The following is a 23,201-nucleotide window of genomic DNA, read 5'->3' as shown; positions in this document are numbered from 1 at the left end:
TGCGGGGGCTTATGTCACATGAAGTGTTTTGTTTATCTTTGCTTTTCTCCAGTAGAAGACCCGACGGAGTCTTATTTGCATCTGTTCAGATTTTAGGTTATTAACCGGTGTTTCCCACAGTATTCTTAAGGAGACTGTCTTCACACCTTGTTCGGACAACTTCATCTACAAGTTGCTCGTTGCTTGGGAGACCGTTCCCATAAGACACACTGTGTAGTTTTCTGGCCAGTAGCCATTTCAGTTTATCTGTCAGAATTTCATTCGGACATTTGTTTATTTGTGTGTGTGTGTGTGTGTGTGTGTGTCTGTCTGTCTGTGTGTGAGAGAGAATGATTTGAGGGAGTCAGTTTTCTACCCACCATGTGGGGTTCTGGGAGTTAAGCTGAGGTTCCTCAAGCCTGGTCACAGAAACTTTTCTCCACCTCACAGGCCCCACTCTCATCTTTCATAAAGCACTCACGTGACTGCTGAGGAGATGGTTTGGTGGGGAGAGTGCTTGCATAGCATAGGAATTGAGTTTGGAATCTCAGCACCCACGAAAAGCGAGGTGAGGTGACACATGCTTGTAATCTCAGTGCTTAAAGGCCTAGACCTCATAGCCCAGCAGGACTGTCCGAATCAATGAGTTCCTGGCTTAGGAAGAGACCTTGTCTCAAAAGATAGTGTGGAGAGCAATCTAGGAAGATACTCAACATCTACCTCTTGCCTCCACGTCCATGTACATAAAAATGCATGGGCACACACACGTGCATTCCCCTTATACACTATACGCGGTATACACACATGCACACACAGACACACAGACATGCACACACAACCCCACTCAGCTTTTTACTTGGACATAGCTAGTCAATGATGTACCTTGCTCCCCTTGTATGGGTGTTCTCAGAATCCCGAGACTTGAATAGGTGCCAGAGTGACCTGAAAATGGTTGGACTAGCTCATACTAAATTACCACACCTGGATGAAGGTATTAAGTTGTCCTTTCTATCTTAGATTATTTGAAAGTGACCCAATTGCCCCTTGAGTTTTTCTTAGGCTAGAGTGTCTCCATATAGCCATCTAATGAATTATCTTTTTTTTTTTTTTTTTTTAAAAATCAGAAATGGCCAGAGCATTTTTTTTGTACTGAAAACTGATGAATTCTCTCTAATATAGAGTTCTTCTTTCTCTGTTAGTATTGCAAGTCTCTCTGCACACTCTAGGGTTTTGCTCTGTGTGCTCTGGCCAGCTGCCTCTGTATTCTTTCCCACTGCAGCAATTGCAAGCATATTTCATTATACTGCTTTTGGCAGAAAGAATTGTTTCTTGATTAATATCTGAGCAGAAAATGGTTTCTCAGTTGAGCAAAATTATCAAAGCTGTCCTAGACTTGTTTATAATGGCTTGCTATTTCCTCAGCCCCTTCTAAGGGCAGCTGCTGAGGCCCTTGCTAACTAATAAGTAGATTTGTTATGGAGAGGCACCCTGTGACTTACACCATCTGGCTGATGGTTATTGGACTGGGGAGGTGCATCTACCCCGAGGCCCTGTTTCAGCAAGGCAAGAAACCTATGGCTTGCATAGCCTGGCTCAAAAAGTATTTTTGGGAAAATAGCCAATCAGATCCATGTCTTTGGAATTTAGAATTTGGAAACAGACCTGCCTAAGGCAGTTAACCTTAGGAACGTGTATTTTTTTTTTTTTTTTTTTTTTGTGTGTGTGTGTGTGTGTGTAGAGGGGTCTGAAATAACCACCCAGAGATATGCAAGCCGAAGCAGGAAAGAGTCCCCGGAAAAGAGACAGACAGATGAAGTGGCTGGCAGAAATCAGGCAGAAACATATGAAAATGTATTTTCTGAAGAGCAGAGAGGGAGGCTGGATTCTGAAAGTTCTCTTGGTGTAAGCCCTGTGAATTTCAACTGTATAGTGCTACTGCTTTCAAATTCTTGGCTTCTCGATCTTTCCTTAACATGAACACATTTTTACCTTTGTGAATTGTGAGAACGAATGTTTGTTCACCAAAGAAGGTACAATACTTTCCACGTCACTCCAGTGAGCTCTTTGTCAGTATTTCAGAACACTTTGTGCTAAACTTTCGTAGTCTTCGTGTGTAACTGTAACAAGAGAGTTTTATTGTTTATTCTTGCTTATTTGAGTCTTGGTTGTGCATCCACTCATGTCTCTTTGCTTGTCTCTTCATCTTCCTGTCAATTTCTTAAGGGCCCATCAAACTCTAGTTACTCTTCGTCTCTGTGAAGCCTCCCTAGAGAAGGTGCTGAAGAATTACCTGCCTGCTTCCTTTGTATGACCATTAAACCTTCTCTGTGCTAATGTTCTTCATTGTGAAAAATTTCATTCAGTAAGGATTACGCCATGTGAGGAGTTGGAATAAACCCATACAGCTATTAAAACACAAGTGACGAGCATAAAAAAATATTTAGACTGCTACTCAAGACAGGCACTGTGATTGGTATGAATAAAATCAAAGTTAGTGAGCACATCCATTGCTACAGATGGGCTTTAGATCTCCAGAATGTATTCATTTTGTAACTAAAAGTTTGGGCTATCTGATGAGCTTCTCCACGTTGTTTTTGCCTCCAGACTCTGGGAACCATAATTCTCATGTATTTTATGAGTTCCCTTTTGTAGATTCTCCATTTAAGTGAGGCCATACAGTATTTATCTTGATAAGCCAGACTTATTTTACTCAACATATAAATTTCTATATTGTTCCTCTACATTGTAATAAATGGCAGCATTTTCTTCTTTTTAAAGCCAAATCATATTCCATTTTGTATATATACCATGTTTCTTTATTCATTCATTTCCAGATAGATACCTAGGGTGTTTTTTCACCTTCGTTAATGGAAATGATTCTACAGTGAAAACAGAGGTACATATATGTCTTCAACATAGCTTTTTTATTTCCTTTCTATTATAGATGTGTGCATTTAGTACACACACAAAGATATTGTAGTGGTTTGAATAAAAATAGTCCCTATAGGCATACAAACTTGAATACTTGGTCACTTCCTAGTGCCTACAGATTTAGATGTAGAGCTCTCATCTCCTCCAGCAGTGTGTCTGCCTATGTGCTGACATACTTCCTGCCATGCTGATGATGGATTAAAACTCTGGAGCTGTAAGCAAGCCCTAATTAAATGCTTTCCTTTGTAAGAGTTGCAATGGTCATAGTGTGTCTTTACAGCAATAGTACAGTGACTAAGACACACACACACGCACACACATATGCACTGAATTGATAGATCATATGATAGTTCAATTTTATAGTTTTTTGGAAACTTTATACTCTTTATGTAATATAAAAGTTCAATTTACATTTCTGTCAACATTTTGCCTAAGTTCTTTCTTTGACAGAATTTTTATTTGTTATCTTTGTGTTGTTGTCCATCTCAAGAGAGCATATTCCTGTGTACACTAGGCTATTCTTGTATTTGATACCCCCCCACTTCACCCTCTGAGTGCTTGGATTATAGGTGTAGGTGTCTACCACAATCCCAGATCAGATGTTTATTTGTAGTTAATCGTGAGGTGTGAAATGATAATTTGTGGTTTTGATTTGCATTTTTTGAGTGTTTTGCACATCCTTGTTGATCATTTGTATGTCTTCTTTTGAGAAATATTTACTTATGTCCGTTCTCTAAATTGACTTTGGTTATTATTTATTTTGTTATTAATTGAGCTTTTTGTACTTACAACATTTTCCTTCACAATATAGTAGCCTTATAATTTTGTTGATTCTTTTGACCCATCAAAACAAATTGTCTTTAATTTAACATAATTCTACATAATACACCTTGCCTGGGCTTTAGTATTATATGCAAAAAATACAGTTAAGACTAATGCCATGGAGTTATCTTCTAGGAGTTGTGAAGGTTTTGAACTTACATTTAAATCTTTATTCTGTTTTGTCTTATCTTCCCTGTATGGTATAAGAATACTATCCAATTCTAATCTTTTGCAAACATTTATCAAGTTTTCTCAACACCATTGAAGATTTCCTCACAGTGTGTTCCTAGAGCAGTTGTCAGAGATCAGCTGACACCATCTAGTGGGATTTTTTAATGCTCTGTATCTTTCTTATTATTCTGTGAGTCTGTTTTTATGATAACTGGATAATCACACATTTGTCATTGCATTATTCAGGGGTCACTAGACTAACAGAACCTAAAGAATGACTATCTCTATGTATATGTATGTATATGTATACATTCCAAATATTTTTGTTTTATTTTTAACTTTTTATTTATGTTGTATGCTGTGTGATTGTTATATCGCATATCTTGATCCCATTCATCTCCCTATCCCTTCACATCTGTCCCCTTTTAACACCCCCAAATAAAATAAAATAAAATTTGAAAAAAGAAAAAAGAAAGAGAGAAAAAGAAAGAAAAACCTTGTGGAAGCTGTAGTGTGACACAGTGAGTCACACAAGATACATTTTAGTCCTTACATCTTTACTTGCAAGTAGTCATTGCAAAGAGTTGTTGTCTGGTCCGAAGCCTCTGGATTCTGCTACACTATCAACTCTGGCCTCTCACTGGGGCTCCTCTTGGATATCCTGTTGTTGTCCTGTGTCATGGAGATCCTGTCGCTTTAGATCTGCAGCACCAGCCCCTTCATGTGCTCCGGTAGATCATAGACTTGGTGGATGTTGGGATGGGACAGCTCATAGCCCCGGTTCTGGGCCTGGTTAGTTGCAGGGTTGGTCAGCCCTCCAGCTCTTCCCTCTCTTCACCATGATGTGAGCTCTCCAGTATTGCCCTTGCTAGTTTACCCCTTGTAGCAATGGTCAAGGGGTGGAGCCAGTTCTGCTTTCATGCCCTCAAGGTTGGCTCATCCACACCAATACCTTCAGTGCCAGCTCTACTGTGCTGCCCAGGTGAGGTGCAGGGGCCAGTCCATAGTGCTGCAGCTGTTAAGGGGAGGGATAGTTCTCCCACTCTCATGAGCTCAAGGCCAACTCTCCTGCCAGCCATACTTCACAGTATGGGGGAATTCTCTCCCTTGCCCATGCCATCATGTGGCGGATGAGGGTCAGGGTCAGATCTTCCAATTCATATTCTTGGGGCAAGCTCACCCACATACCCCCAAACAGAATCAGCTCTACTGTGCTGCCCAGGTGAGGTGCGGGGCTCGCTTTCCTGAGTGCTGCTGATGGTGAGGATCAGTTCCTCTGCTTGCTGCAAGTGGTAAAAGGTGGAGGGAGAGGGTTTTCCCTTGAGCTCAACACCACATTGTAGATGAGGGGGGCAGGACCAGTTTTCCCACTCTCAGCATCTCAGGGCTGGCTCAACTATACACCCCACCCCCAACAGGTCAATTGAGCTATCTAGATGAGGTGTAGGACCAGCTCTCCCAAGCACTATAGCAGGTGAGGGGCAGGGCCAGTTTTCCCTAGTGTTGCAACCAGTGAGGGAAAAGGCCAACTCTGTGCAGGCCTACCCTCTTGGCCTCTTGGGCCGTGGATATCAATACAGTATGTGGCTAAAGTAGGACCACGGACCCCCAACACAGGTCTTGACATCAGCCTAGGCCGGGACATCACCATGGCTAAGGGTCACAAGCAAGCCATCCACCTCAACCCATTCCTCATTGCCTTCGCCTCCTCAGATGTGGGTCTCTCCACAAGTTATATTGTATTTGCTCACCATAATAGTGCCCTACCACCAAGTGCTTTCTGGCATAGGACAGACCCATGTTTTCTCCTTACTGTCCAAGAAAGTCTGTGCCAGGCAAGTATGTGGGTCTACTTCTCAGTCATAATCTCTATTCCAGATCATTAATTCAGATCTAATGTGGGCTCTTCCTCTGCTAGAATCCTATATAAGGACATGAAAGAAGGAAGCTTTTGCTCTTTTCCCACTTGCTGTCACCTCTCTAAGAAGTACATCCCTTCATTGACATTAGAGTCTACATTTTTGGGATTCCAGTATATTGAAGACAAACTAAGACAGACAGCCTCATGAGCTGAGAAACTATGGGATTCTTGGAATTTCTATTCCTAGACAGCCATTCTTAGATTAGCTGGATCACAGCCTGGAGAATATATATATATATATATATATATATATATATATATATATGTATATATATATATATACATATATATGAATGTGTATGCATATATATGCATATATACATATACAACTTATATATGCATATATACATGTATATATGTGTTTTTTATAATCCATAGATATACGGGATTTATTAGGATTACACTCACACACACAGGATTTATTAGAATAACTTGGTAAGGTTTGCTTCTGTGGTTTCTCTTCTAGTTCCTACATGTTCCATTCCAAACAGATATCCTTCAGTTTGGGTTTTCTTTATTGATTTTTTTTTTTGCATTATCAGGTATTGAATTGTTTTATTAATTTCCTTCCATTGCTTGAGTTTTCATAAAATTTTAAAGACATTATTCATTTCTTCTTTATTGACCTCTATTATATCCATAAAGGCTATTTTAAGATCCATCTTGTGCTTCTGTTAAAGTAGATTTCTCATGCTCTAGTGGAGACATGTAGTCCTGGCTGTTACTGATGTATTTTTATGGTGGCATTTAGGCATTTAGGTTTGTGAAGGTTGTAATTCTAGATATTGATAATTGGTCTGTCTTTGTTGGATGGGTATTTCCTTGGTTCTGTTGCCCTCTTTTTTTTATTAAAAATTTCCGCCTCCTCCCCGCCTCCCATTTACCCCCCTCCCCCACTCCCTTCCACCTCCCTCTCCTGTCCGAAGAGCAGTAAGGGTTCCCTGCCCTGTGGGAAGTTCAAGGTCCTCCCCCCTCCATCCAGGTCTAGAAAGGTGAGCATCCAAACAGGGTAGGCCCCCTCAAAGCCAGTACATGCAGTAGGATCAAAATCCAGTGCCATTGTCCTTGGCTTCTCAGCAGCCCTCATTGTCCACCATGTTCAGGGAGTCCGGTTTTATCTCATGCTTTTTCAGTCCCAGTCCAGCTGGCTTTGGTGAGCTCTCATTAGATCAGCCCCACCATCTCAGTGGGTGGGTGCACCCCTCGCTGTCCTGACTTCCTTGCTCATGTTCTCCCTCCTTCTGCTCCTCATTTTGGTTTTTAAGAGAATATGGTGGCTGTGTGTTGCCTCACAGGAAATTTTTTGGGGGGATCTGGAGAGGCATGGTCTCTGGGGGTAAAATGTGTATCTAGATATTGGGAACTGACACTTAGGAATAGGGATGGGCTTGAAGAGGGAGGTCGAGGAAGGCCATAGGAAGGAGGAAAGCAGGGTGTTACATCAGGATCTGTGTAGTTCCCTAGAGGTAGAGGCAGAACCTGAGTAAAGACCACAGCATAGGTCCACTACAGAGCTGGGTTGAAAATGGTAGGTTGGACTTGTGGGAATGGAGGGAAAGGTGAATATCTCCTTCAGCTTGCTATGGCCTGAAGGTTCCCAGGGAATGCCACTGAGTGGAGGACTGGGATAAACAACTGGGTGGGGGCAAGGAAGTTTGAAGGGGAAGATCTGTGTGGTCCACTGGGGGATGGGATCAGGGTTTGGAGGAAGGAAGGATGCAGCACAGAGCTGCTGGTCTTCCGAGCTGGGAATGAGACTGGGGGATTGGATTTGGGGGGGGGGGGGGGAAGGATAGGAGAAGGTCTGCAGTCAACAGCTTTGCTTCCCTGTTCAGAGGGTTCTGAAGGCTCCCAGGGTTGCCTGCTGAAGTTGGGGTCTGGAACAAAGCATTGAGTGGGAGAATAAGAGTTAGAAGGTGGTGATCTGCGTGATCCACTGGGGAAGAGAGAAGGGAGGCTGCAGCAGGTAGTCTGCTCCAGAGGGAACTGGTTTCAGAAGGGTTGAAGGGGAGATGACAATCCTTAGTTAGTATACCTGGTTTCTGGGCTGTAGTGCTCTATGGGAGTTTTATATATATCTAAAATTTCCCTTTTAATGAAAAAAATAAATTCTTGGATCCATTTCTTTACTCCTTCTGATGTAACTACCCAAATACAAGTGCCCCGAAGAACTTAGTGAAAAATCTTTGGGGAGCTACTTGAAGTCACATTGCTAAAGTAATAGAATCGGTTTCACAGACTCCAGTTGCTTGGACAGCTTTGGGATTTAGGACCATGGGCTGTGGGCCATTTAGGTTGATGTTGGCCTTTACAACTTGCAAGTTTCTACTTTGGTTAACTTTCTAATTTTTCAATTTTACATATTTAAGCATGATGATAATATCAGAATTTACATGCAGTAGTTAATTATAGTATAATCTATTTTCATACTTTTACCAATAGTGGATTGAAAAACACAGCAATTTATTTCTTTACATAGTCACAGTCTAAAACAATGAGAGCATTTACAGTTGGAAATTGGTTCTTATAATCCTGATACCTGATCAATTATACCTTGTGGGTGTTTTTGTAAAGAGGCTGTTTGTTTGTCCCCAACCAGCATGTCTTCATCTATTTTGTTTGGCTATAACAGAATACCTAAAGCCCAGAATTTTATGTAGCAATCAGGTTTAATTCAAAGTTTTAGAGGACCAAATGCATGCTAGTAGCTGCTGCTTGGTTGTGTTGAAGGCTTTCTGGGTATATTACAGCATGTCAAGATGACAGTATGGTAGAAGTTCATGTTAGAGGGAGTGTTCACAAGGTGAAAGAAGAAGCAAAAGAATGGGGTGTGGCAAGGGTCGCTCTTTTTATAACAACCTTCTCTTGAGAAAACTGGTACCCTTCTTACTAGACTTAACCTACCTTTGAGACACAGCATCCAAGCACTTATGATGGTGGTATCTGGATGACACAGTTGCTTTCAATGTAAGTCCTATTTTTTCTTTTTTTAAAGATTCTACTACAGAAACACTGGCAACCTAAGGACCAAATTTTAAGAACGTAAACTGCTTGAGGACAAACCTCTCCCAAAACACTGCAGTGGGTCCTGTGATTTTCATCATCTTCAGACAGCCAATGAGAAGATCGTTCAGCTATTTGACAGGAAATAACCCAGAAATTGTACCCACATTATACCTTCTCATGTTCTCAAGACCCTTGTGTAACATTGCTACACGAAGAACAAACAAATGTCTCTCAAAGTGTCTATAGAATTTGTATTTTCTAGAATTCTACTAAATATTTCCTGGGAAAACTTAATTATTAACACAGTCAAGGCCTTCACGCCAAGAACTTAAATCCCTTTATGCACTGTATATTCTTATGCAACAAAAGCAGAATATTAAGTGTTAATATATTTCCTTTGCTTTTCCTTATTAATTTTTTCTCAGTGTTGAGGATTCTGTACATGTTAAACAATTTCTTTGCCAGTGAGCTGTACTTCCCGCTGACAGTTTGTAAAGAAATGTGTGGAAGGGACTTTATGCACATGGCTGATGCCCCTCTGCCTAGGTATCTTTTTCAATCTTCCTTTTCAAAAGGTTTTGTTGTTGACAAGAGATAGGACATTAAAGTCTTTTTATACATATTTACTCCATGTGCTAGATATTTCTTCAGTCTTTTTTAAAAAAAGATTTATCTATTCTTATGTATGAGTATTGAAATATCCATTCTTTAGTTCTTTATTCTTGTTTTTTTTACATTTCTTGGCAGGATATTTCAAAAATTCCACAGATTCAACAGATGCATGGGTAATGAAAAAGAGGTATATACAGACACTGCAATTTTATTTAGTCCTAGAGAAAATGAAATTGATGGGACTCACTGGAGAATAGTTTATTAAGTGAGGTACCTTAGGTTCTGAGAGATGAACAGCATATGTTTTCTCTATAGACGAGCTTCCAGTTATACACACATATTCCAGGGAGGCCTGAGGGCAGGGCACAAGAACACATGTGCTAGACTCCGTGGGAGAGTAGAGCATTGCAGCTGGGATGAGGGGCAGGGAGAAGGAGGGACGAACAGGCAGGTTATCCATATTCATGTATGAAAGCCAAGGTCATAAGCAAACTTGATACCCTGTGTGTTCATTAAAAAGTAAAGCACAGCTACAGTCACCTCTCACCCCTAGTCAGGTGACCTCACAGCTACCTTTATTAAGTGACAAGTCCCCTTCCTTTGCTCTTCCCATATGTTAATCCTGAGGTCTGTGACTTGCCTTGGAGAACAACAGGGATCCAGTGTGCGGCTCTAAGAAGTCTAGAAGCTTCCATTTTCATCCTTGCAAAGATTCTTAGTATAGATTGACAAATGGTATAGACTGAGAAGGTCAAGGAGATGGATGGGCTGCGTGGGGAACAAGTGTAAGAATCCAAGCCCCACAACTGTGAGCAAGCCTCCTCAGATTCTCCAGCCCTTGTTAAGGGACCTCCCTGCTAAGACTCCAGGGAGCATGAGACATGAACTATGACCTCTGTTCCCATTCGTGATCTGCGGTTTTGTGAAGAATACAGTGAAGGTTGGTTTCATCTCCTGAGTGTCGGAATGGAAGTCTATGCAGCAATAATCACTGGAACTCTTTTATCCCCCTTGACCTCACATATCTTTTGGGGGAGAACCCTCCTAACGCATTGTTTTGGTGTTTCTTCACAGAGCAATCTTCTGGTTACACAAGAGCTGTAACTGAATTAATGCCACGTTGTATGTCTCTAGGAAAATATCTCAAGATTAGTCTGATAAAGTTCTGCAACTGTCACTGTGATTTTGAAAGGCAGCTTTGTTATGACTTGATTATTTGGATTCATGGCATTATACAAGTCACTAGATCACACAAGGCAATGGTGCCGTTCCTCTCCAAGTCTCTCTCAACTCTACCCAAAGTTCTTAAAACCATCATCCTATCAGCAGTCTCAGAGAGAGCCACTATCACAGTAGAGACTTCAAGTGGATAGGAGTAAAAGCAAGGAAGAGAATGGAAATTTAACCACATCAGACCTAAAGACAGTTCAGTGTACTTGTTCTAGAGTATGTTTTTAGTTTTTTATTTTAGAGTAAGATGAAATAAAACAATAACAATAGTATGGAGTGACAACGTGAGTCCTACTAAATGCCTTACTTCTGTAATAAAAGAAAAAAATTGAGGGAACAGAGATTAAGTGACACTTAGAGCAAAATGTGACACCAACAGATCAAACAATATCCATGGTTTTTATGATGACTAAAATCAAGGAATTCTGAATAAAATATATTTCAAAAGAGATGTGTATGTGATAAGAACACTCACCCCCTTTTTCCAAAGATAGGTGATTCATACATAAAAGAATAGAATTGGATTGCTAATAAGAGGTTTTGGTCACTTTCCTTTAAATAATTAAATTTAACTTTTTGATTGGTTAGAAACAGCTTCCTATCTTTACTTCTCTGACAGGTACACAGGGGAAACTAGGCCTTCTTTATCTGTCTTTATTTATTCCATTAGTGTCTCAGTAACAGCAGCCTGTATGGCATAAGCGCGGGGGCTGTCTCGGTTTTCAGAGGAAAGCCATTCATTTGGTGCCTTCCCTTCGGTAAGAGGCATGCTCTCAGCTGCGTGGTGGCTGGAAGCCAGGGAAGCAATTTCCTTTCTTTTAAAAGGGCTTGGAAAGCATCTGATTGTATCAGGAAGAGGCTTTTCAGTTCTCAAGGTGAAAGAACACTTGCTTCTTTTAAAGATATAGTAGAAATAAGATACAGTAGTGAGAGACAGGGCTGACCAGTTAAACAAATCCAGGAAGGGCAGGACGCAGTCTGTCTACAAGCAATCTCAATGGAAATTAGCAGAGCAGGAGAACAGTATCACCTTTTCCGACTCCCTGTACTACTTGGCTTAACTTTTCATCTTATTTTACTTGCACGGTGTTTAACATATAGTGAAGGTATGCACTTTTGAAGTACAATGTGATGTTTTGATTTATGTGTTATTGGGTAATGATCAGCACAAAAGGCTTTGTCCATCTAATCCTGTAAATTTTCCTTCCTTTATGACAGGAAAGTTAAAGACCATCACTTCCCTCAGCTTTTAAAAAATATTTTTATAATTATAATTTAAAAATATTTAAAACATTTTTTAAATTTAAATACATTTTGATCAGATTCTTCCCCTCCCGTCTCCTTCCAGATGCTCTCTGTCTCCCTCGGACCCACCCAACTTCGTTTTCTCAAAACAGACAAACAAAAAGCCAATATGACAATACCACTCCCCAAGAAAATGAAATTAAAACTATACTTAAACAAGCAAACAAACAAAAACAAAACAAAATAACTAAAACCATCAAACTGTAACCACAAAGCCTGTGGAGTCCATTCTATGTTGGTCAACTACTCCTGAACATGAGGCCTGTCCTGGATAAGCCTTCTAGACTCAACAACTGACGGGGAATGGCCACTATTGAGAAGACCTTGCATTTGTCCCCTTGTCTCAGACTGACAGTAAACGGTTCCATATCAGAAGTTAAAATTTTAGATAAAATTATAATCAATTTTATTCATATTTTAATTTTAAAAAAAGAGTTATTTATTTTTTATTTTATGTGTATTAGTGTTTGGCTACATGTATGTATATGTACCACCACGTGTGTGTCTTGTGCCCTCTGAGACCAGAAGACAGTGTTGGAACTCCTGGAACTGGACAACTGGTTGTGTGTAGCATGAGTAATAAAAACCCAGAGACAGAAATTGGGGTTCATCCCGAAGTGACAACAGCCAGCCACTGGCTCTTACCTCTACCTCAGTCCAAAGTGGGGATCCTGCCTCTAGGAATCTCAGAGTGAGACTATGTGTGAGAGCTGTCTCCTCTTGTTTTATATTCCTCTCTAGGGCTGGGATTAAAGATGTGCACCACCACCTCCTGGTTTCTGTGTGTGGCTACTGGGATTAAAGGTGTCTGTCACCACTGCCTGGTCTGTAAGGCTGATCAGTGATCATTGGGCTATGTGTTGCTTTTATTGGTTAATAAATAAAAAAACTGCCTTGGCATGTTGATAGAACAGAACTTAGGTAGGCAGGGAAAACTGCACTGAATGCTGGGAAAAGGAAGGTGGAGAGAGAGATGCTATAAAGCCACTGCCAGAGTCAGACTTGCTGAAACTTTAGCTAGTGACTTACTATCACGTGGCGATACACAGATTAATGGAAATTGGTTAAATTCAGATGTAAGAGTTAGCCAATAAGAAGCTAGAGTTAATAGGCCAAGCAGGGATTTAATTAATACAGTTTCTGTGTGGTTATTTCAGGTGTAAACTAGCTGGGCCTCTGGGAAGAACAAGCGGAAACCCTCCTCCAAAAGATCAGTGCAGCTGCTTTACACTTCCTAAATATAACCTCAGTAGCATAGACACTGAGAGAAACAATTAATAAATGGGACCTCCCGAAACTGAGAAGCTTCTGTAAAGCAAAGGACATGGTCAACAAGACAAAACAGCAGCTGATAGAATGGGAAAAGATCTTCACCAACCCTTCATCAAAATATACACTAACCCTGCACCCAAAATATATGAAGAACTCAAGAAACTGGTCATCAAAATGGCAAATAATCCAATAAAAAATGGAGTATGGACCTAAATAGAGAACTCTCAACAGATGAATTTAAAATGGCTGAAAGACACTTAAGGAAATGTTCAACATCCTTAGTCATCAGGGAAATGCAAATCAAAACAACTCTGAAATTCCATCTTACACCCATAAAAATGGCCAAGATCAAAAACACTGATGACAATTTATGCTGGAGAGGATGTAGGGTAACGGGAACACTCCTCCATTGCTGGTGGAAGTGCAAACTGGTACAGCCCCTTTGGATATCAGTGTTGCGATTTCTCAGAAAACTAGGAAACAATCTACATCAAGACCCAGCAATGCCACTTTTGGGTATACACCCAAAGAATGCTTAATCGTACCACAAGGGCATGTACTCAACTATGTTCATGGCAGCATTATTTGTCAAAGCCAGAACTCGGAAACAACTTAAAAGCCCCTCGACCAAAGAAAGGATAAGTAAAATGTGGTACAGTTACACAATGGATTACTATGCAGCGGAAAATAAAATGACATCTTGAAATTTATGGGCAAATGGATGGATCTAGAAAATATTTTATTGAGTGCGGTAACCCTGACCCAGAAAGAAAATATCATATGTACTTACTCATAGGCGGCCTTTAGATATAAAGCATATAAAAACAGCCTACAATTTACAATCCTAGAGAACCTAGACAATAAAGAAGACCCTTGGAGAGATATACACGAATCTAATCTACATGGGAAGTAGAAAGACAAGATCTCCTGAGGAAATTGGGATCATGGGGATCATGGGAGAGGGTAGAATGGGAGGGGAGTGGAAGGGAGTAGAGCAGAGAAAAATATATAGCTCAATAAAAACAATGTAAAGAAAAGGCATGTGCCACCACCACCACCCAGTGAAAAGACATTTTTAAATCTAATATATTTTATTATTTTTTCTTCATTATAGCATTATGTATTTGTTATAGTGACACCTATAGCAAGACTCCCATCACTCTCTAATTTGTGTAGATATTATTTCACCCCCGCCCCTCTTTCTCTCCTTCTGGTATTTAAGTTTGCTGGATCTGACATCATTTTCAACTTTGATGCTTATGTATTGAGATGGGAAAACAGGGGAGTCTGTTTAACAGAATGTGAACAGAACACTAGGGAAGCAAGACCTTATTTCAAAGCCGGAAATTTAAAAGAATCTAAGAGGAACCAGTAGTTCTTGATCTAATTGAGAAGACCTTAAAGAAGCTAGAGCTTATGCAAAAAGTATGAGGTAGGAATTTATTATGTATTTTCTTCAATAAATAGATTGTGTTTCTCTAATGTAAAATTGTGACACTCTCTGATAATAAAATAATCTAAGTGCCATAATGCTGGTATTTCATAATCTATTACACAAGTCCTGGCTGTGATGTCTGGATGGCCATCTGTGATCATGGAATATTTTCAAAATGTGCCATATGGCAATGGCTCAGCTGCCGCATAGGCAGTTGGAACACCACTTGCCTTGTTTTATATGTGGAATATAACACCCCCTTTACTCTCCATAATATTACTTGTCATCCAACAGCATCCTTCATCCTGCTATTCATTGGAAGTTCCTCCCTTTTTTAGCCATTCAACAATACCCATTATTCAGTACTTTCTATTGATCCAAATTTTACTAAAATAACTATATTTGCTCCTACTTCTTGTTTTTAAAATTTAACATTCATAGAAAACTGTATTATAGGTGTTGAACAGATGACCCAGTGTTTTAGAGTCCTTGTTCCTCTTGTAGAAGAGCCAGTTTGGGTTCCTAGCATACACATGGTGACTTAAAATCATCTGCCCCTGCAGTGCTGCAGTGTCTGCTGCTCTTTTCTGATTTTCAGTAGCATCAGACAGCGTACATACATGCAGGGAAAACATTTGTTCACAAAACCAAAATAAGTAAATATAAAAGGGAAAGTAGAGAGTTTTATGCTATATAGCTTCCATGGAACATAGCATCTTTCCCAGCTATTGGTTTTCCACATTGTCATGTGAAAAGACAGCTCACTTCACCTACTCTATGACATGGATGTCATATTACCATGGCATAGAAAAAAGCTTCAATAAAAAGAATTACGAAGGGCTACTTTTCTCCACAAAATATTGGCTATTTAGAAGGCATTTAAAGCTCTATGGGTTTCCTAGCAGAAACACTGACATCATACAGGAACTCTTCAAAACTCTGGCACAAAAAAGCCATAGAATCTGGCCTAAAGGAGCACAGAGTCCCAGCCAAAAACGTCTTCGTAATTTGTTGAAAATATGTTTTGTCTGTGAGATCAGCAAAGGCCTAGTAAAATATGTAAATGTACTTGGAAAACTGATTTATATAAAAGCTGATCTTGAAGAAGAATATGAACTGGAGTTGCTGTGGCTTATATTTTAAATGTTTTCAAAGAAGTGTGTGACGGGTGCTTGGTCCCCAGGTAGGGCATGATGGTAGTTAAACATTTAAGAAGTAGAGCCTAGTAAGAAGCTTTTGAACCTCTGAGGGCGTGACTCGAAGAGACATATTAATCCCTAACTGCTTCCTTAACCCCCTTTTGGTTTTCTTCCTGGCCATAATGTGATGGGTTGTTTGCCATAGGCCCAAAGCAACAGAATCGACTGATCGCAAGTGGAATCTCCAAAGCCATGAGTTAAAACAACTGATAAGTTCAACCTCAGATATTTAATCGCAGTAATAAAAAGTTACTAGCATATAGATATTTCCAGTTGGGTGTGGAGGAGAGTGCAACCCCTGAACGATGATGCAACCAGGATAGTGTAACCTAGGAAATGGAAGAAACGCACGGAAGCTAGAACATAGACCCCAAGAGTGGGATATACAGTCAAAGGTGAAAGCGGGATAGAAGGCTAAGAGGTTGGCCCAGCAGTCTGTGTGCTCATAGGTTTAGACTTCATTTTGAATGAGATGAAAAGCAATTGAAACATTTCAGGCCACTGGAGCAAAGTAAGATTTATATTTTAGTTTAGGTACTTCTGACAGCAATGTAGGAGAGGTACTGGGGATGCGGCATACACAAGGGAAGATCCTGGCTGTGCATACTGTCATTGCCTATGTAAGTGCTGTTGAGGGAAAGCTTATAAATAAGTAGAAATGAGTCAAGACAGTGGGTCAGACAAGAAACAGAAGGGTTACAGTACATGAATGTAAAGAACTGTAGGTTAAAGTTGAAGGAGAAGATGAGAATTTTCCTTAAGTTATATCCTTTGTTTCTGTGCAAGTTGTAGTGTTTCTCAAGAAAAAGGAAACTCAAGAATAAATTGCTTTGTGGAAAAACTGTGCACAATTATAGTCATTTAAAGAGCTCTAGTGAAAATGGAGTAGTTGATGGTTGGACATTTCATTGAGCTAAAAGTATGGGTGAGATTTTCTGAATGTACACAGGAAAGAGAAGACCAAAGACTACCTGCAGGGACTCTTGGTTTGTAAGAAGTGGGTATACAGAAGACCAAGGGGGATATTTAGAGAGGCATGGAGAGACTGAAAGAGAATATCACAAAGAAGTTAACAGTAGAATAGAATGAAAAGATGGCCAGAAATACCTTAAAAAAGCAGCAACATGCATTGGCACCATAACAGGATCACAGAGAGGGTGGAATCTTTTCTGAAGTCCCTTTCAGAGATCAATGTGAAAAAGAAGGAAAACTTGGCTGCAAAGGAGATCTTCAGCATGGTGTGTGCAGTAGGAGCTGATGGAGATAAGGTATCGCCTGGTTTCCTTGGTTAATCTATTAGCACATAAAATTGGAAAGCCATTCTAAATGCTTTTATACATTGGTCATCTCAAGCAAACAATGGCAGAGTGAAACTATACTGAAAGCATAATTAATAGCAGGGCCAAATTTATATCAAGATTAAAATGTTGCAAAGCAAAGTGGTTGGGGAAAAAGGGCAAATCTCTCTCTCTCTCTCTCTCTCTCTCTCTCTCTCTCTCTCTCTCTCTCTCTCTCTCTCTCTCTCTCTCTCTCTTTCTTTTTTGCTTTTTAGAGACAGGATTTCCCTGTGTATTAGTTCTTGCTGTCCTGGAACTAGTTCTTATAGATCAGGCTGGCCTCAAACTCGCAGGGATTCACCTGCCTTTACCTCCTGAGTGCTGGGATTAAAGGCGTGCACCACCACCATCCAACTGGAAAAGTCATCTTGTAATGAGTTATAGAAAGTGGTTGGGAGAAATAGTTCACTGATTAAAGTTCTAGTGATGGAAACCCGAGGAATGGTAATGTGGGATTCCCCTCTGTATTCTGTGATTACCATTGATTAGTAAAGAAACTATTTGGGGGCTATTGCAGGGCAGAACGGAGCTAGGGGGGGAAATCTAAACTGAATGCTGTGAAAAAGAAAGCAGAGTCAGGAGAAGCCATGTAGCCCTGCCAGAGAGAGATGGCTGATGGAACCTTGCCATTAAGCAACAGCCATGTGGCAATACACAGATTAATAGAAATGGGTTAAATTAAGATGTAAGAGATAGGCAATAAAAAACTAGAGCTAATAGGCCAAATTAATTAATTTGTGACTTAATTAATACAGTTTCTGTGTGGTTATTTTGGGGCTGAGCAGGTGGGAACAAACAAGTGAGTCCCGCCAGATAGAGACGCCATGTAGCTGCCAGAGGGGGAAGACATAAGCTGCCAACTGGAAATGAACACATAACCTCGGACAACAAAATGGCTGCAACTGGAAATGAACACATAACCTCGGACAACAAAATGGTGTAAGCAGAGACTGCTCATCCATTTCCTGGCCACCTGGACTAAGATAATCATACAGAATCTATATTAATTACAACAGTGCTTCGTATATTAGCTCAGACTTTTTATTAACTAATGTTTACATTTTAAATGAACCCATTTCTATTAATCTTTGTATCAGCATGAGGCTGTGGCTTACTTGTAAGGATCCAGTGTCTGTCTCATTTGGCAGCTACATGCCATCTCCCTGACTCTGACTACTCTCTCTATTTATCTCTTCCAACCTGGTTATATTCTGCTTTGCCATAGGCCAACACGGCTTTATTCATTAACCAATAAAAGCAATACATATACAGAAGAACATCCCACATCAGAATGGAGCAAGGCAGATGTGATGAGACACATGTAATTCCAGCCTTGAAAGGCACAGACCACGGAGACAGGGGTCCTCCAGAGCTAGCTAGCTGGTGAACATAGCCAAATGGGTGATCTCTACGTTTGATGGAGAGACCCTTCAAAGGAATGAAGTGGAAGAGAAGGAGGATGATTTCTAATGTTAACCTTGGGCCTCTATAATTAACAGCATGCATGTCCACTAGAAACATATGTCCATGCACATTCAGATGGGCACACGATACATACCACATACACATGAAAATGGAGGAAAACTTATAACAAAATTAATTCTGAGAGCATTATGTAGTGATATATAAAAGTGTTTAACACACAAAATATGTTAAATACTGATTAATAATTAAGTTTATTGTTATTAATTTTGTCTTTTCAGAACTTTGATTTTGTCTCTTTTTCTCTGATTATTTTCTTGGCATAAGAAAAGATCCATCTGAAAAAAAAATCATTTTTGATTGATTCTGGTTTTGGTTCCTGGCATTCAATGCCTGTTACCATCAACACTCAACAGTCTCACACCAGGGGTGATGTCAACTTGACACAAATGAGAGCCACTTAGGAAAAGAACCTTAAGAATTGCCTCCATTAGATTGGATGGTTGGCATGTCTTGAGGCATTTTCACATTACTAATCATAGCAGGACCCAACCCTCTGTGGGCGGTGTCATTCCTAGAAAGGTAGGCCTGCCTGGGTATGTACGTAAAAGAAGTAGCTAGGCAAGGCAGAGGCAGCAAGGCAATAAATGCCATTTTATTTCATAAAATTGCGGGTTAAAATAAATTCAAATAGTAGTAAGTAGAATAAGGAAGTGTGTAGTTCATATATAATTTCCATTCTAATATTTCTATAAAGATTTTTGTAAAAAATGTTTCTATTCTTTACTTTTTCTATATCTATCCTGAAATGTCAAACTCTTGCCTATTTCTTTGGCATTTATTAATACATTGTTTAAAATTTGTCTAAAACTAGTTTAATATAACTAAAACTTTCTAATTTTGGACATGATGTATTACTTTATTTATTTTGTTCTTCTTATATTTTCAATTATACATACTTAAAATAATGAATAATTATCAGGTTATACATTATTATGCAGTGAGTACTTAAATATCTCTTTCAGAGATGATCCAAGTTATTATATTTCTATTTTCCAATGGATATTTTCTTTGGCTTTTTAAAAATCTGAGTTAGAATCTCTCTCCTCTGTGTGTGTGTGTTTACTCTAGTTTGTATATAACTATCAACAAGTCGCCCTTAAACTGTGACTACAGTGCATAACTCTTCAGTCCTGTGAACTTGCAGACATACCTATTAATTCCATGTTTTTGAAGATATCCTTCTGGAAGAGATTTTCTTCTTACTCTCTTCTAGAAGAGCTTGCTACTCAGCTGGTCCATTGCAGGTCATGTATTGTTCCATGATCTTCCTAAATATTCATCCTAGAAATTCCAATATCATTTCCTTCCATTAATTTATCAGTGTCTGTGTTTTATATCTTTTTTGTTTTTTCAATACTTATTTTTGTGGCATGCCTTCTACTAACTTTTGAACAACAAACTCATGATAGATCAAGTTCATGCCATTTTGTAAACATGAATATGTCTTTATCTACTCCCACACTGCATTTCCAATTGAGCTGTTATTAACTATGGGATGAAAACAATTTTCATTCATAATTTTTATTTATTTTTTATTTTTTTATTTTTTGGTTTTTCGAGACACAGGGTTTCTCTGCAGCTTTTTTAGAGCCTGTCCTGGACCTAGCTCTTGTAGACCAGGCTGACCTCGAACTCACAGAGATCCGCCTGCCTCTGCCTCCCGAGTGCTGGGATTAAAGGCGTGCGCCACCACCGCCCGGCTATAATTTTTAAATTGTTTATTTATTTTGGTTGTTTAGTGCCTAGCATCACTACCTAGCAGGTCCAAGCTGGTTTTCTTCCCTCATTGGGAATTTTGTCTTTATGTCCTAAATTTAAAGCAATAAGTACTAGATTATGCCTCCTGTGCTGAGCTTTTTTTGATTTTTGATTTTGAATTTCAATTATTTATGCAAGTATTAATTTGTAATTCTTCTGTCTTTTCTTGTACTGATGACCCCTATTTTATATGTTTAATTTCATGTATCTTTTATTTTAATTGTGTATATATCATTGTCTAATTGTTACTTTCATTTTTTCGATTACATTTCTTTATTTGTAGGTATTTTCACTGCTTGATTGTATCCTTTTAAAGATTCATTATTTTAAAAATATACCTGAATGTGTATTTTTGGGTATGTGCACATACGTACAGGTGGCTACAGAGGTCAAAGAAGGTGTCAGATCCTCTGAAACTGGAGTTACATGTGGTTGTGAGCTGTCTTATGTGGGTGTTGGAAACTGCTCAGGTCCTCTGCAAAAACAGTATATGCTTTTAAATGCTATGTTATCTGTCTAACTTCTGTTTTTTTTTTAATAAGCTGCTTTTATTTAGTAAAAGCAATGTCCATGGGCTAGAAGAATATAACCTCATATATAGATACATACTTGAGTTTTTCCTAATATTATTATTTTATCCAAAATTGTTTCTTTTCCTTTAAAAATTTTGCTTTAAATTGGAAGCGTTCTTCAAATACCTAGAGAATTTTGGCTGCCAGTAAATATGTAAAAATGATTCACTAGCTTGTGGGACTGAACTTGTTTCCTGCCTTGTTAGGTAACCTAGTTCCACTGTTTGGTCCGTGAACTTTTGACCATGTTTTTTATTTTTTTTCCACCCAGATATTTTCATCAATCTATTTAGATTCTCTAGAGAAAAATTAAATCCACTTCCTTCCAGAAGGGTCTAACACTGGTCTCTGGCATTAGAATTAGATGAGAAAGGTTGGAGAGTTCTCATTGTTCAATGTGCAACCTGTAAGAGGATTTTCCTCTGTTTCCTGTGTTTTCTACATTCATTCTTTCTGGATCATTCTCTATAGTAGATAAACCCCAGTTTTCAGCAGAAGGGGAGCTCAGCTGTGGTGTAATTATGTATCTATGTTTTACTTATAGAGGTTCAACTCTCTTGTTATGGATACTTGGGATTGTCAGTGTTTCAGAATCTTGTATTTTTCCCCCCTCCGGAATTTTCTCTATGTGTTTTTGTCCTTTCTCTTATTTTTCTTTTTAAAGTATTTTTCTTTTGATTTACCTTTCTTTAGCCTCAATTACTATTTGTTTCTATCTTACAAGTTAGTGTTTGTTATCTTTCTTGGATGACACTTGTTATTTGTAATTTAACAGTCTGCACCATTACATCAGTAAGATGCTATGAGGAAATAAGAGTGTGCTTCAATTTACGGTGTAAACAATTTAGACCATTTGGAATATCTAGGTTTTCATAGTTTTTTAAGACATGGGATTATTTTAAAACGCTGACCTAAGCATGAACAATGCTGGATATTCTGCAAAATTGAAAAACAAACAAACACCACAAACAGCTTAAACTGTTAAAAATGTTAAAAGCAAACCCTTGAAAAACAAATAGCATATCTATTGCCATGTGCTTAATAAACGACTTAATATCTATGAAGGGTTTGCAGTACTCTGGGTAGACCAGTCCCTTATTAATCATTTTAACTTTTATAATGCAGGAAGTGCCAAAATATCTCCTCACTACAGCTGCGTATTCCCAGTCCAGAACATTCTTTCCAGTATGACTTGATTATGTTCATCTACTTTGTAACAACCTTCTTATGTTGGACGAGAGAGTAGAGAGAGTAAAGAATTATATCTAGACACTTCTTGGAATAGAATCGGAACGCTAAAATGAATTTTGATGGGGAAGGGTATTTAGTTGTGAGGAGCAGCAGTTGTCTGTGAAAGAACTGATCTGCTCATTGTATAGAAAAAAAAACAATTAAAAAAGAAAACCACTTTTGAAATCTGAATCATCTTCATTGTTACCGGACTGGGCCCACCAGTTTGTTTTTATTTCATCTGTCTGTCTTTAAATTGTCTATTTAGATTTCAGTCTTGGGGCCAAAACGAGCTTCGAAGTCACTATGCGGCCGAGGGTGATCTTGAACGTCGTCTGTCTGATCTTTCACCTCTGATCTGCGGGGATTACATACTCCACTGCCCTGCAGCTCTCACTAGTCTTTTCTATTACGTGGTGGGATGGGCTGGAGCCCACCTGCCATCAAGACGAAGGTCCGCCGATGGCCCAGAGTGTCCTACCGGTAGCGGTGGTGGTGATTGTGGGTAATTAGCGCGCACTGACGTCATTTCCAGGTGCCTCTCCTATAAAAGGCGGTCTCTTAGGAGGCGGGCACCAGCTGCTGATCGTCGCCCTCTGCCGGTCGCTGGTCTTGCTGCCCGCAGACGCAGACCCAGGACGGAGCGAAGGCGCGGCTGTCAGTTGCCTGCCTGGTTCCCACCGGTGCGAACGAGGGCTGCGTGAGTCGGTGCCGCGGGAAGTCCCGGGGGTGCAGGCTTCTCTGTGACCCCAGCAAGGCAGGGCCGAGGGCGGCAGCGGCGGGTTGTAGGCGACCGCGAGGCCCGCGGGAGTCGCGCCCCTCACAGGGCAGCGAGGCCTTCGTGCTTCCCGCCCCTCACAGGGCAGCGAGGCCTTCGTCCTTCCCGCCCCTCACAGGGCAGCGAGGCCTTCGTGCTTCCCGCCCCTCACAGGGCAG

This window comes from Arvicola amphibius, chromosome 13, assembly GCF_903992535.2.
Source record: "Arvicola amphibius chromosome 13, mArvAmp1.2, whole genome shotgun sequence".
In the NCBI taxonomy this organism is placed as follows: domain Eukaryota; kingdom Metazoa; phylum Chordata; class Mammalia; order Rodentia; family Cricetidae; genus Arvicola; species Arvicola amphibius.
This window is presented reverse-complemented; position numbering follows the sequence as displayed.